Here is a 13530-nt window from a genome sequence, read left to right as displayed (position 1 = left end):
ATGTGAGGAAGACAAAGACCATAAGTGCGATGAATGGGATCCCGGTGTTCAATTTGGATGAACATGAAGATTTGCGGCCTGTTTAGATGAAGAGGGATGAAGGTTGGTCACTTAGGCAAGGTGGAAGGAATGTCCCGATAATGGCAACTATTGAGGAGGAGGAGGAAGAGTTCTCATATCTTCTTCAATTCTCATCCTGAGGTAGATTTCTGGAATTACTCTGTTTACTGCTATATTTTCAGTGTCAATCCTCCATTGAAGGTCGTAGAAGGGTTTGTATATCGCTTATAGGCCAATTTGATGTTGAACGTGTCTCGTTTATGGATAATGTGATATTTCTAGTTAGGTTTAAGACGCAGGAGAAAAGGGAAGCATTACTGAACTTAGGGTACTACTTGTTTGATAATAAACCTATTGTAGTGAAACCCTGGGATCCTGATGTGGAATTTATTAAGGAAAGTGTAGACATTATGCCTGTTTGGATTAAAATGTATGGTATCTTGTTGAAATTCTAGGGGGAATGCCTACCTCAGATTGCTGGGTTGGTGAGAAACTTTGTACAACGTGATACTGCTACAGTTGACAATGTGAAGTTGATTTTTGCCAAACTGATGGTTGAGTTGGAGTTTGACCAGAAGCTGGTAGACCAGGTCTATTTTCTAAATGAAATAGGGAAGAGAGTTTGTGTGAATATATAATACGAATGGAGACCTATTACTTACACAATGTGTAAAGGAGTGGGTCACGTTTGGATCAATGCAGAAAGGTAGCACCAAAAAAAGGGGTAAAAAAAGTTTCAAAAGCCAGTACAGAAACAGGTGTGGAGAAACTAGTGACTGAGTCATCTAAAATTGTTCACCCTTGTAATACTTCGTATTATATTATAAGTTAGAGAATATTTCACATGAAATTCTATTATATTGTCCTTCACTAATATTTTGTGAAGTATATTTTATGTATACATATTATAAAAGTATTTTAATTATATTCCGTTTAAAAGTGGGACGTCGGATATTTTATATATTTTCGAATGGGCTTGAGTTAGTAAGTCGGGATTAGTTGACGGTGGAATAAGGCTTGGATTGGCCGAGTATGGGCCGAAGGGAAAGAGTACATTAGCGAGTCAGGATTCACCTAATTTGTTAGCTACGACTCTGGATATATAAGCTTCTTATTTCCGCACCTTGACCTTTAATTAGTTAAAACAAAAGAAAGAAAAACCCTAGTGAGAAGAGAAGAGAGGAGGGTCAAGTAGGAAGAGAGGAGACGAGAGCAAGGGCGCGTGTTTCGAGGTCTAGACCTACCAATTTCTCATTCCTTTCGATCGTAGGTAAAACTGTACAACCCGTTATACTTGATTTAGCAATTGTTGTTATAGTTCTTACTACCCTTACCCGAGCCCTAGCGAGTTGTTCATTGTTATAGCATAGGCGATTTTATTGTTATTATGAGACGGTATTTTACTGAAGGTATTTTAATTTATTATGGGTTTGGGTTAGTTGTAACCGTAGTTTAAGAGCACGGCCTTAGTCGTGGCCTGCTCTTGTGGATGCGGCCTTAGCACGGCCTACTAGCAGCCGTGTAGTGTGTCGGATGGCCTAGCTGTGGCTTGGTGTCTCGGCATAAGTCACGTGTAGCGTAGCTGGATTGCGTAATTTAGTTGCAGTGATATTTATTTTATTTTATTTTGGTTAATTATTATAGGCGCGAAGTCCGTAAGAGAACTTTATTCTAGCTTATTTGATATTTATGAGACGGTCTACTGCTGAGGTAGGTTTTCCTAGTCAAATCATGTTAATGGTTGTATGCTTTACTTGGTTGTGTACTAAGATGTCGGCTTTATTATTTTATCCAGAAATGTCTCATGAATTAAGAATGCATCGGTGTTATACTGAACAATTGCATATCATAATGGTTGAGGCCATCCTATGCTGAGTTAGTAATATATTTGCGGATTGTTATAAATAATTATGTTGCTGTAATAAGTTAAGTTGCGTATTATTACTTGTGACGTAATGTTGGTTGCCTGCGGGGCAACATTGAGATGATACCAGTAAGCCAGGCCTATCTGCGGTTGAGGACCTGAGATGATATTGGTAGGCTAGGCACGGCTGCGGTTGTGGACCTGAAAAACTAGTAGGCCAGGCACGGGGAAGTAGAAGCGTCGTGGTACGGATGACTTGTGAAATGATATGACGAGTATGGCGGTGGTATGGTGTGCATGTGACGTGCGTGAAGTAGAGTTGGGTATGACACTTCAGTGTAGGGCGTGAAGTGTGGCTGTGGCCTACACGGTCTTAGAGGCTGCGAGCCTGAGTTATTGTGTTACGATGTGTACTATCTTATCATGGTTATTGCAATGAATCCAATTTATAATGCATTTTGTTGTACTTATCGCACTTGTTATTTATTATTATTATGTAGCATGAGTTGACTTGGTTGTGTTTGTGCCAATATTGTCACCTATTTTCGGGGTGGCCTGTGTTGATCCGTTCAATGATTTCCGCTTGAATGGGGGAGCAGTACGATAAGCAGGTTCTTTTGTAGCTATTTGGTTGTTCTGCTTGGATGGGGAGCGTGACGAGATAGACATCGAGTCTAGAGTTTCCACATTGAGTCGCCACTTTAACTCACGTTGTCCTATTTACAGTACAGTTTTAAATTAATTTATATTTCAGTTAACTTGATCTTGCAAAGAAGTTAAGACAGTTTTCTTTTAGAAGCAATTTTATTAATAAAGCACTTGGTTTTGATTTATTCTGTATCATTGCCTCGGGAAACTGGGATGGTGAAAGTCTCATTTAGTTGGGCACGTCTTGTCAAAGGCTCCTACCTAAATGAGGTTGTTACAACCCTGCTCCACTATTTACTCCTAAAGGTTTCCCACCAATTGCTAGTAGCATCAAGGCTACTCCAGCTAGGCAAGTGATGAGGCTAAGTAGGCAAAATGGACTATTAGGGGGAAAGTGTTAGGGAAATCTGGTGCCTACTCATTTATGGATGCATTGAATTGTATGACTACTCTTAGGGGCAGAGTAATCTAGATTGGAAAGGATCATGCTACCCACAATCCTAAGTCATGCATAGTCTATGGTTTTGGAATGTTAGGGGATCAAATGACCTGAATAAACAGAAGGTGGTTCAGTGGTTTATGCTTAATAATGGTGTAGGTTTGTTTGGATGGTTAGAAACTAAAATAAAACCAAGTAACCTCCTCAAGAAGAATACTAGAATAGATGGTTGGAGTGTTTCAACAAATTTTAGTTGGCATAAAGGTGGGAGAATTTGGATTATGTAGAAACCTACTTGCTTTGACATTCAATTTCTGGAATATGGTGCTCAATTTATCCATATGTTGGTTGAATCCAAAATTGACTCATATAACTTTTATTTAACAGTTATTTATGCCTTTAATAGGTTGCATGAGCGGACAAAATCGTAGCAATTTTTGAAGAGTGTGGCTAGTAATTTTGTATATCCTTGGCTTTGGATGGGTGTCTTCAATACTGTGTTGATACATATTGAAAGACTGGGCGGTAATTTGATAGAGGCTAAAATGGAACATTTTCATGAATGTGCTTCCTTATATAACATGGAGGATATTCAGGCCACTAGGGCCTTGTTTACTTAGTCTAATAAACAGGAGTCCACTGAGAGAGTTCATAGTAGGCTAGACAGAGTAATGGTAAATCAAGAATGGATTGATCAGTATGGGGATTATATAACTCATTTTCATCGAGAGAGTATCTTTGATCATTGTCCCTGCACAATAGTAAACAGGAAGTTAGAGTTTGGAGGCAGAAAGAGTTTCAAGTATGTTAACATGTATGGGCAGTCAGATATATTTAGCGAATGTGTGGAAGGTATTTGGAGGAAGAGTTATGTGGGAACACCCATGTTCAAATTGTTTAAAAATTGAAAGAGCTGAAGCCAATCCTTAAAGAGTTGAATAAACATTGTTTTTCTGATATATAGAATAATAATAATCCTCTATAATAATAAGAGAATAAAAAAGCTAGAGATTTTCCTGCCTAAAAGTATCAAATTAGAAGTTGGGCCTAATTTGTTGGGGGCTAATCTAGATTTATGTTGGGCCTAACATTGGAGATTTTATGATTGAGCCTAATACATTTTAATCTATTATTATCACATTTTTCTCACGTATATTTATCTTAATTAATACTGTATAATATTAAAATAATTATATAAATTTAGTCATAATGTTAAATTAATGTGTATTTCGTACATTTTTTTATAATAGTTACTCTGTACTATAATAAAAATTACAATAATTCTCTGGAAAATTTTATATAGAAAAAAAAATCATAAGTTGTTTCAATTACACTAACAACTTTTTTTTCACAAAAATAGTTTTTGTTAAAGTGTCAATTTTATTCCTGGTAAGATTGTCAAATTTTATCTATTCTAACTCATAATACTACACGTCCGCAATTATATATGTTCAAGATAAAAAGGGCAATTAAATTTTAATTATTCAATAGTTAAGTTCTCGAACAGTATAACCTAAAAAAACCGTGCTTTAGCACGGGATTTACACTAGTATCACTAGTACTCTATTAGAACATATCCAAAAAGAACTGGTGGATACTCCTGGGGATATGCAACTGATGCAAAGGGAAATAGAGGAGGCTCAAGAGTTGAAAGAGCATATTACTGCAAGAGATAGCTTTGCTTCCTTACCCAAAAAGCAAAAGTCCAGTGGTCTTTGGAGGGTGATATATGTAACACCCCGCGCTTTCCTTATATTTTAAATAAACTTTTAAGTAATTTTTATTAAATAATTATTATTTAAAGCTTATTTTCATAAAATATCGTCATAGTCGTATAACGATAATAATAGTGTAGATTTTAATAATATTATTCACCGTCTTGAGTTATAGTAGGCTTGAGACGAAAATTCTAGTAGAAACCGACTCATTTTGAGTTATTGGGCTTATTATGACTCATGGGTCTTTTCCTTCTCTTTTCTCTACACAAAACCCCAACTAAACCCTCACAACTTCATTTCCCTCACCTCTAATTTCTGAAATTTCCCCAACAAACATATCACCATTGTTGAACCCTCTCTTATTAACCCTAAAATCACCATATCTCACTCAATTCTTCACCAATCTCGTTCCTTTTCGCGCCATTCTCTTCCTTTTCTCATTTCCTTTCTTTCTAAGTAAGAAAGTCACCATCTTCTCTCTTATTTCAGAATTTTCATCTTACAAGAACATGGGTTCTTGAATTAATATCTTTATTTTTATGTTTAGGGGAGAATTTGGACAACCCGGAGGAGGATAGCTACATCATTGACGAGTCTTTAGAAGATTGAAGTGCAAAGAAGGTAACGGTGATGGGTTACTTGACTTTTATGTTAAAATTGTGTGGTTTTATGTAGTAATAATCTCATATGAATGTTAAAGGTTGTATCTTTCATGATTTGTGCTAATTTGGATGTTGAATAACATGCTAGTTTGCAATTCTCACATGTTTGGATGATAATCTCATGCTTCACCTCTTGAATCCGAAATTACCCATTCATATGCTCAAATATGTTGTTTTTCCGAGCTAGAATCATGCTGGGATACGTAAACATTTGATGGGAAGCGATTTTTGTTGGTTTCAAATGGTTTGGAAGTCGATTTGCGTCAAACCCGTGTATGCGTACCCCCAGCCGGTCGACCGGCAGCCGGTGCCCTACCAGGCTGGGAGGTTCCTGTAAGTTTTTGACACGTTTTTAGTAAGCCTGTATTCCCAGCCGGTGGGCCGGCAGCCGGTCCACCAACCGGCTGGGAGTTCTCTGTAAGTTTTTTTTTGGAATTTTGATGTTAGCCGTATTCCCAGCCGGTCCACCAACCAGCTGGGAAGTCCCTGTAATATTTTGTGACTTTTGTATTTTGGAGTGTACTCCCAGCCGGTGGACCGGCAGCCGGTCCACCAACCGACTGTGTGCCATGTTTCCGATTTGGGGTTACTCGACCTTTGGTTACGGTCTGTGTACCATGTATCGAGTCTTGGATGCGGATAGGTCACCGCATGTCGAATCGGGTGACGTCCATCCCAAGAGTCTGGATCCAGGTTTAGACTAGGACCGTATTATGATCGTCGTCCTACCAGGAGGTTGGAGTCTAGGTTGTTCGTCTTGTCCGTCCATTCTTTGTATTTGTCTTACATTTGAGTCGAGTTGATATGTGACATTTTCACCCAATAATTCCTCTCTCATTTGTGTACTTCTATTCTTATTTCCCTATGTTTACAAATCATGATTTTCTGATTACCGTAAGTGTCTATTCTTATGCTTGTTTGTTTGACTAAATTCCTAATTACTTGTATTTTGACATATTGTGGCTGGGAGAACCCTGAGTTACTCCCCACTGACTGTGGCTTTCATATTTATTATGAATGACAGGTTTGTGATGAAGCTTAAGTGGGGAAGACCGTGTGAGCTAGCGAGTTCTTACCTCGGACCTTATTTAGTTATCACTTTGATAGACTCACCTACTTCCGAACTTATGTTAATTCGTGGTATATCTTTTCCCCAATAAATAGACTCGTGTTGTAATCTTAATTTAACTAACTAAACTTATCTATCGTTGTTGGTGATACCTCGCGTTGGACTTCAGTAGAATCCCCAAAAAGTTTTTAAAAACCCCGTGATTTCCGCTGCATTCTACTTTATTGTCTTTGCTTTAACGAGGGGTGTCACAGTTGGTATCAGAGCATATATTGCTCCCGACGCACACACGTGTACCCCAACTTAAAATTCTTATTTGACCTTGAATAATGAATGAGAGATGGGTAGAATTAAGGACCTAAGTTGGTAGCCTTTTTGTGTATGTTTTGTGATAGGTTCTAACTTGTTTGCTCTTGTGCGAAAAGATGGTACGACCAACCAATGTGGAAAATGCTATCATGCAAGCCCTCACACAAGTGCTTGCTAATCAACAAAATGCTCAACCCGCTCCCCCTACACATGAAGCCAACCGTCAAGGAAGTTATGCTTGGATTGCAAGTCAACTAGCAAGGAACAAGGCTAGGACCTATGGCGGTGAAGTGGATCCCGTTGCTCTCTCGGAGTGGTTTCGTGATATGGAGAAGAACTTCTCTCTCTCTTTGATGCCCGAGAGGAGGACAAGGTGAGGTTAGCCTCTCACTTTCTCGTGAAGGAAGCCGATAGGTGGTGGACTTTGACCGGTCCTACCGCTACTCAAGACCCCAACTTTGATTGGAACCGCTTCAAGTCACTTGTGGAGACTCGCTTCTACCCTAAGGAGCTCAAACAACAAAGATTGAAGGAGTTCATAGACTTCAAGCAAGAGAAGCTATCAATTCAAGCCTACACCGACAAGTTTAATGAACTTGCTCACTATGCCTCCAAGTTCGTGAAAGATGAAGAGGATCGTGTCTACTTCTACAAGAACAAGTTGAATCCTAAAGTGGAAAGCATGGTGAGAAGAAACTCAACTACCTTTGTGGAAGTTTATGATGATGCTATTTGGGCCGAAAGCTCTTTGAAGGCCATTGAATAAGAATCCAAGCCCCCACTCCTCTTCTCATTCTTACCGTTCTAACTTTCATGGCAAAAGACCATTTGTGCCTTCTACTCCAAACTATGCCAACAAGAGGAGGTTTGTGCCAAGGATGCAAGACCATGGAGGAAAAGAACCAAGAGTTCAAGAACCAAGAGGACAAGCTCCCACATCAACTAATAGGCTTGAGAAGGAACGCAAGTGCTACCATTGTAGGCAAGCTCTACACCCCGGAATTGGATGCTATGGCAAGCCCTTGACTTGCTTTCATTGTAAGAAGCCCGGACATCGTGCCGTTGATTGCCCCGAGAAGAAGGATGCTCCTACTCCAAATGCTAGGCCAAGAGGAACCATCTTTGTCATGAGTCGAGCCGAAGCCGCCGCTCATCCCGATATCATTACGGGTATGTTCTCGATTTTCGATCAACCTTGCCTTATTCTATTTGATACCGGCGCATCCTTATCCTTTATATCTTCCAAGTTTTCGGAAAAATTAGCCCTTGAGCCTATTCCTAGTGAGGAAACTTCTATATCTTTACCTTCCGGAGAAATGTTCTCTTGTTCCCTTTCTTTCTCCGACATTCCTATCTCTATTTCGGGAACCTTATTCCCCGCTAACCTACTTCGTTTTCCCCTTGAGGAATTCGATGTAATTTTGGGTATGGATTGGTTGTCAAAGTATGATGCAATATTCGAGTGTAGAGACCAAAAGATTCGCCTCAAGAGTCCGCTAGGCACTCGTGTGTCCTATAGAGGAGTCCGTTCCCAAGAAGGTGTGAAGTTGATCTCCGCTTTGAAGTTGATGAGTATGAAGAGGAAGGGTTGCCAAGTCTTTCTGTGTGTGGTGGCTTCTACCTCCCCTCCCTTACCAAATATCGAAGAAGTGCCCGTAGTTTTTGAGTTCGCCGATGTCTTTCTTGAAGAATTGCCCGGAATTCCTCCCGAGCGTGACGTTGAGTTCTCTATCGACCTTGTACCCGAAACCGGTCCGATTGCTAAAGCCCCGTACCGTATGGCGCCAACCGAGTTGAAGGAGTTGAGAAAGCAACTTGATGAGATGATTGAGAAAGGATTCATTAGACCTAGTGCCTCACCTTGGGGTGCTCCCGTTCTCTTTGTGAAGAAGAAAGATGGATCCATGAGACTTTGCATTGACTACCGCGAGCTTAACCGTGTTACCATCAAGAACAAGTATCCTCTACCAAGAATTGAAGATTTGTTTGATCAACTCAAAGGTGCTTCTACTTTCTCCAAGATTGATTTGAGATCCGGTTATCACCAAATTCCCGTTCGTGAGTCCGATATCCCTAAGACCGCCTTTAGCACGAGATATGGACATTTCGAGTTTAAGGTGATGCCCTTTGGTTTAACCAATGCCCCATCTATCTTCATGGACCAAATGAACCAGACCTTTAGTGAGTTCTTAGACAAGTGTGTTGTAGTCTTCATTGACGATATCCTCATCTTTTCCAAGTCCGAAGAAGAGCATGCCGATCACCTTCGTATCATTTTGGGGATCCTCCGTCGTCAAAAGTGGTTTGCCAAATTCTCCAAGTGTGAATTTTGGTTGTCTAAGGTGTCTTTTCTAGGCCATGTGATATCTAAGGATGGTGTCATGGTGGATCCTTCGAAGATTGAAGCCGTGATTGAGTGGAAGAGCCCAACCGATGTTGGTGAGATCCGTAGTTTCTTAGGTTTGGCAAGTTAGTACCGTCGCTTTGTGAAAGATTTTTCCAAGCTTGCTAGACCGATGACTCAACTTTTGAAGAAAGAGACCATGTTTGTGTGGACCGAAGCTTGTGAAGGTGCATTCCAAGAGTTGAAGAAGAGGTTGACTACCGCTCCCGTGTTGACCTTGCCCGAGGATGGAGTTGATTTTGATGTGTTTTGTGATGCTTCTAAGATGGGTTTGGGTTGTGTTCTCATGCAAAACAAGAGAGTTGTTGCCTATGCTTCGCGACAATTGAGAGTTCATGAGGTGAACTACCCCACTCATGATTTGGAGTTAGCCGCCGTTGTTCATGCTTTGAAGATGTGGAGACACTACCTCATTGGAGTCCATTGCCGTATCTACACCGACCATAAGAGTTTGAGGTACATCTTCACCCAAAAGGATTGGAATATGAGACAACGACGATGGTTGGAATTGGTGAATGATTATGACTTGGAGTTGTTGTATCATGAAGGAAAGGCAAATGTGGTTGCCGATGCCCTTAGTAGGAAGTCTACTCATTCCTTGAGTGCCATTCGTGTACTCCCCGACGACCTTTGTGCCGAGTTTCGTAAGCTAAGTTTAAAACTTATGGAGAGTGGTTTTGATTATCTTGGTGCTATGATTGCCGAGCCCGTTCTTCACCGTGATATTCTAGATAACCTTGTGTACGATGCTACCTTTAAAAGTTTTTAAGCCAAGCTTCTTGAAGGGAAAGCTAAGGATTGTGAGATTGATGCTAGAGGTTACCTTCGTTACCGAGGACGCATGTATGTGCCCGATGCCGTTGATTTGAGGAAGAGAGTTCTAGATTAAGCTCATCTATCACCTTATTCGATTCACCCCGGAGGAGACAAGATGTATAAAGATTTGAAGCTTCAGTTTTGGTGGCCTAACATGAACAATGACATTGTGTCATATGTTGGAAGGTGTCTTACTTGTCAACAAGTGAAGATTGAGCATAAGAGACCCGGTGGTTTGCTACAACCATTGGATGTTCCTTTATGGAAGTGGGAGTCCATTTCCATGGATTTTGTGATGGCTTTGCCTAAGACCGTTGGTGGAAAGGATGCCGTATGGGTGGTTGTGGATAAGTTGACCAAGTGTGCTAGGTTCATTCCTATCAAAGAGACTAGGAGTTTAGACCGTCTTATTAGTGCTTATGTTGAGGATATCGTTCGTTACCATGGTGTTCCTAAGGAGATCGTATCGGATCGTGACCCGCGCTTTTGTTCGAGATTTTGGAAAGCTTTACAAGATGCTATGGGTAGTAGTGAGTACCGCTTTTCACGACGCTACCGATGGACAATCCGAGAGGACGATTCAAACTCTAGAAGACTTGTTGCGTGCTTGTGCCCTTGATTTTCATTCTAGCTGGGAGAAGAGCTTACCTTTGGTGGAATTTTCTTACAACAATAGTTATCATGCTTCTATCAAGATGGCCCCTTATAAAGCCTTTTATGGAAGGAAATGCCGTAGTCCGATTTGTTGGGATCAAGCAAGTGATGTTCGTGATCTAGGACCCGACAAGTTAGCCGATACGATTGATCAAGTGAAGCTCATCCGTGAAAGAATAAAAGCCGCCGAAGATCGACAGAAATCCTATGCCGATGTTCGCCGTCGACCCTTGGAATTTGAAGTTGGAGATAAGGTGTTCTTGAAAGTGTTCCCGATGAAAGGAGTAAAGAGGTTTGGAGTCAAAGGGAAGTTGAGTCCAAAGTACATTGGACCTTATGGAGTGATAAAAAGGATTGGTGCCATGGCTTATAAGTTGGATTTGCCTCCGAGTTTGGGTAAAGTTCATGATGTCTTTCATGTTTCACAACTTAGGAAATACATTAGCGACTCTAGTCATGTGTTGCATGATGTGATTCCCGAGCTTGAGCCTAGTCTTTCTTTCGAGGAGAGACCGATTCGTATCTTGTATAAGAAGGAGAAGAAGCTAAGGAGCAAAGTGGTGCCTTTGGTGAAGGTTTTGTGGAAGTGTGGTGATGTAGAAGAAGAGACTTGGGAGCCGGAGGCTCCCATGCGTGTCAAGTACCCTAGTTTGTTTTCTTAAGGTAATGCCTTTCGTTTCAAGTTTCGAGGGCGAAACTTTTTAAAAGGTGGGATGATTGTAACACCCCGCGCTTTCCTTATATTTTAAATAAATTTTTAAGTAATTTTTATTAAATAATTATTATTTAAAGCTTATTTTCATAAAATATCGTCATAGTCGTATAACGATAATAATAGTGTAGATTTTAATAATATTATTCTCCATCTTGAGTTATAGTAGGCTTGAGACGAAAATTCTAGTAGAAACCGACTCATTTTGAGTTATTGGGCTTATTATGACTCATGGGTCTTTTCCTTCTCTTTTCTCTACACAAAACCCCAACTAAACTCTCACAACTTCATCTCCCTCACCTCTAATTTCTGAAATTTCCCCAACAAACATATCACCATTCTTGAACCCTCTCTTATTAACCCTAAAATCACCATATCTCACTCAATTCTTCACCAATCTCGTTCCTTTTCGCGCCATTCTCTTCCTTTTCTCATTTCCTTTCTTTCTAAGTAAGAAAGTCTCCATCTTCTCTCTTATTTCAGAATTTTCATCTTACAAGAACATGGGTTCTTGACTTAATATCTTTATTTTTATGTTTAGGGGAGAATTTGGACAACCCGGAGGAGGATAGCTACATCATTGACGAGTCTTTAGAAGATTGAAGTGCAAAGAAGGTAACGGTGATGGGTTACTCGACTTTTATGTTAAAATTGTGTGGTTTTATGTAGTAATAATCTCCTATGAATGTTAAAGGTTGTAATAATTTGGATTATGTAGAAACCTACTTGCTTTGACATTCAATTTCTGGAATATGGTGCTCAATTTATCCATATGTTGGTTGAATCCAAAGTTGACTCATATAACTTTTATTTAACAGTTATTTATGCCTTTAATAGGTTGCATGAGCGGACAAAATTGTAGCAATTTTTGAAGAGTGTGGCTAGTAATTTTGTATATCTTTGGCTTTGGATGGGTGTCTTCAATACTGTGTTGATACATATTGAAAGACTGGGCGGTAATTTTATAGAGGCTAAAATGGAACATTTTCATGAATGTGCTTCCTTATATAACATGGAGGATATTCAGGCCACTAGGGCCTTGTTTACTTAGTCTAATAAACAGGAGTCCACTGAGAGAGTTCATAGTAGGCTAGACAGAGTAATGGTAAATCAAGAATGGATTGATCAGTATGGGGATTATATAGCTCATTTTCATCGAGAGAGTATCTTTGATCATTGTCCCTGCACAATAGTAAACCGGAAGTTAGAGTTTGGAGGCAGAAAGAATTTCAAGTATGTTAACATGTATGGGCAGTCAGATATATTTAGCGAATGTGTGGAAGGTATTTGGAGGAAGAGTCATGTGGGAACACTCATGTTCAAATTGTTTAAAAATTGAAAGAGCTGAAGTCAATCCTTAAAGAGTTGAATAAACATTGTTTTTCTGATATAGAGAATAATACTAATCCTCTATAATAATAAGAGAATAAAAAAGCTAGAGATTTTCCTGCCTAAAAGTATCAAATTAGAAGTTGGGCCTAATTTGTTGGGGGCTAATCTAGATTTATGTTGGGCCTAACATTGGAGATTTTATGATTGAGCCTAATACATTTTAATCTATTATTATCACATTTTTCTCACGTATATTTATCTTAATTAATACTGTATAATATTAAAATAATTATATAAATTTAGTCATAATGTTAAATTAATGTGTATTTCGTACATTTTTTTATAATAGTTACTCTGTACTATAATAAAAATTACAATAATTCTCTGGAAAATTTTATATAGAAAAAAAAATCATAAGTTGTTTCAATTACACTAACAACTTTTTTTTCACAAAAATAGTTTTTGTTAAAGTGTCAATTTTATTCCTGGTAAGATTGTCAAATTTTATCTATTCTAACTCATAATACTACACGTCCGCAATTATATATGTTCAAGATAAAAAGGGCAATTAAATTTTAATTATTCAATAGTTAAGTTCTCGAACAGTATAACCTAAAAAAACCGTGCTTTAGCACGGGATTTACACTAGTATCACTAGTACTCTATTAGAACATATCCAAAAAGAACTGGTGGATACTCCTGGGGATATGCAACTGATGCAAAGGGAAATAGAGGAGGCTCAAGAGTTGAAAGAGCATATTACTGCAAGAGATAGCTTTGCTTCCTTACCCAAAAAGCAAAAGTCCAGTGGTCTTTGGAGGGTGATATATGTAACACCCCGCG

This window comes from Silene latifolia, chromosome 9 (assembly GCF_048544455.1).
Source record: "Silene latifolia isolate original U9 population chromosome 9, ASM4854445v1, whole genome shotgun sequence".
Lineage (NCBI taxonomy): Eukaryota > Viridiplantae > Streptophyta > Magnoliopsida > Caryophyllales > Caryophyllaceae > Silene > Silene latifolia.
The sequence above is the reverse complement of the archived record's forward strand: the minus strand, read 5'-3'. Positions refer to the sequence as shown.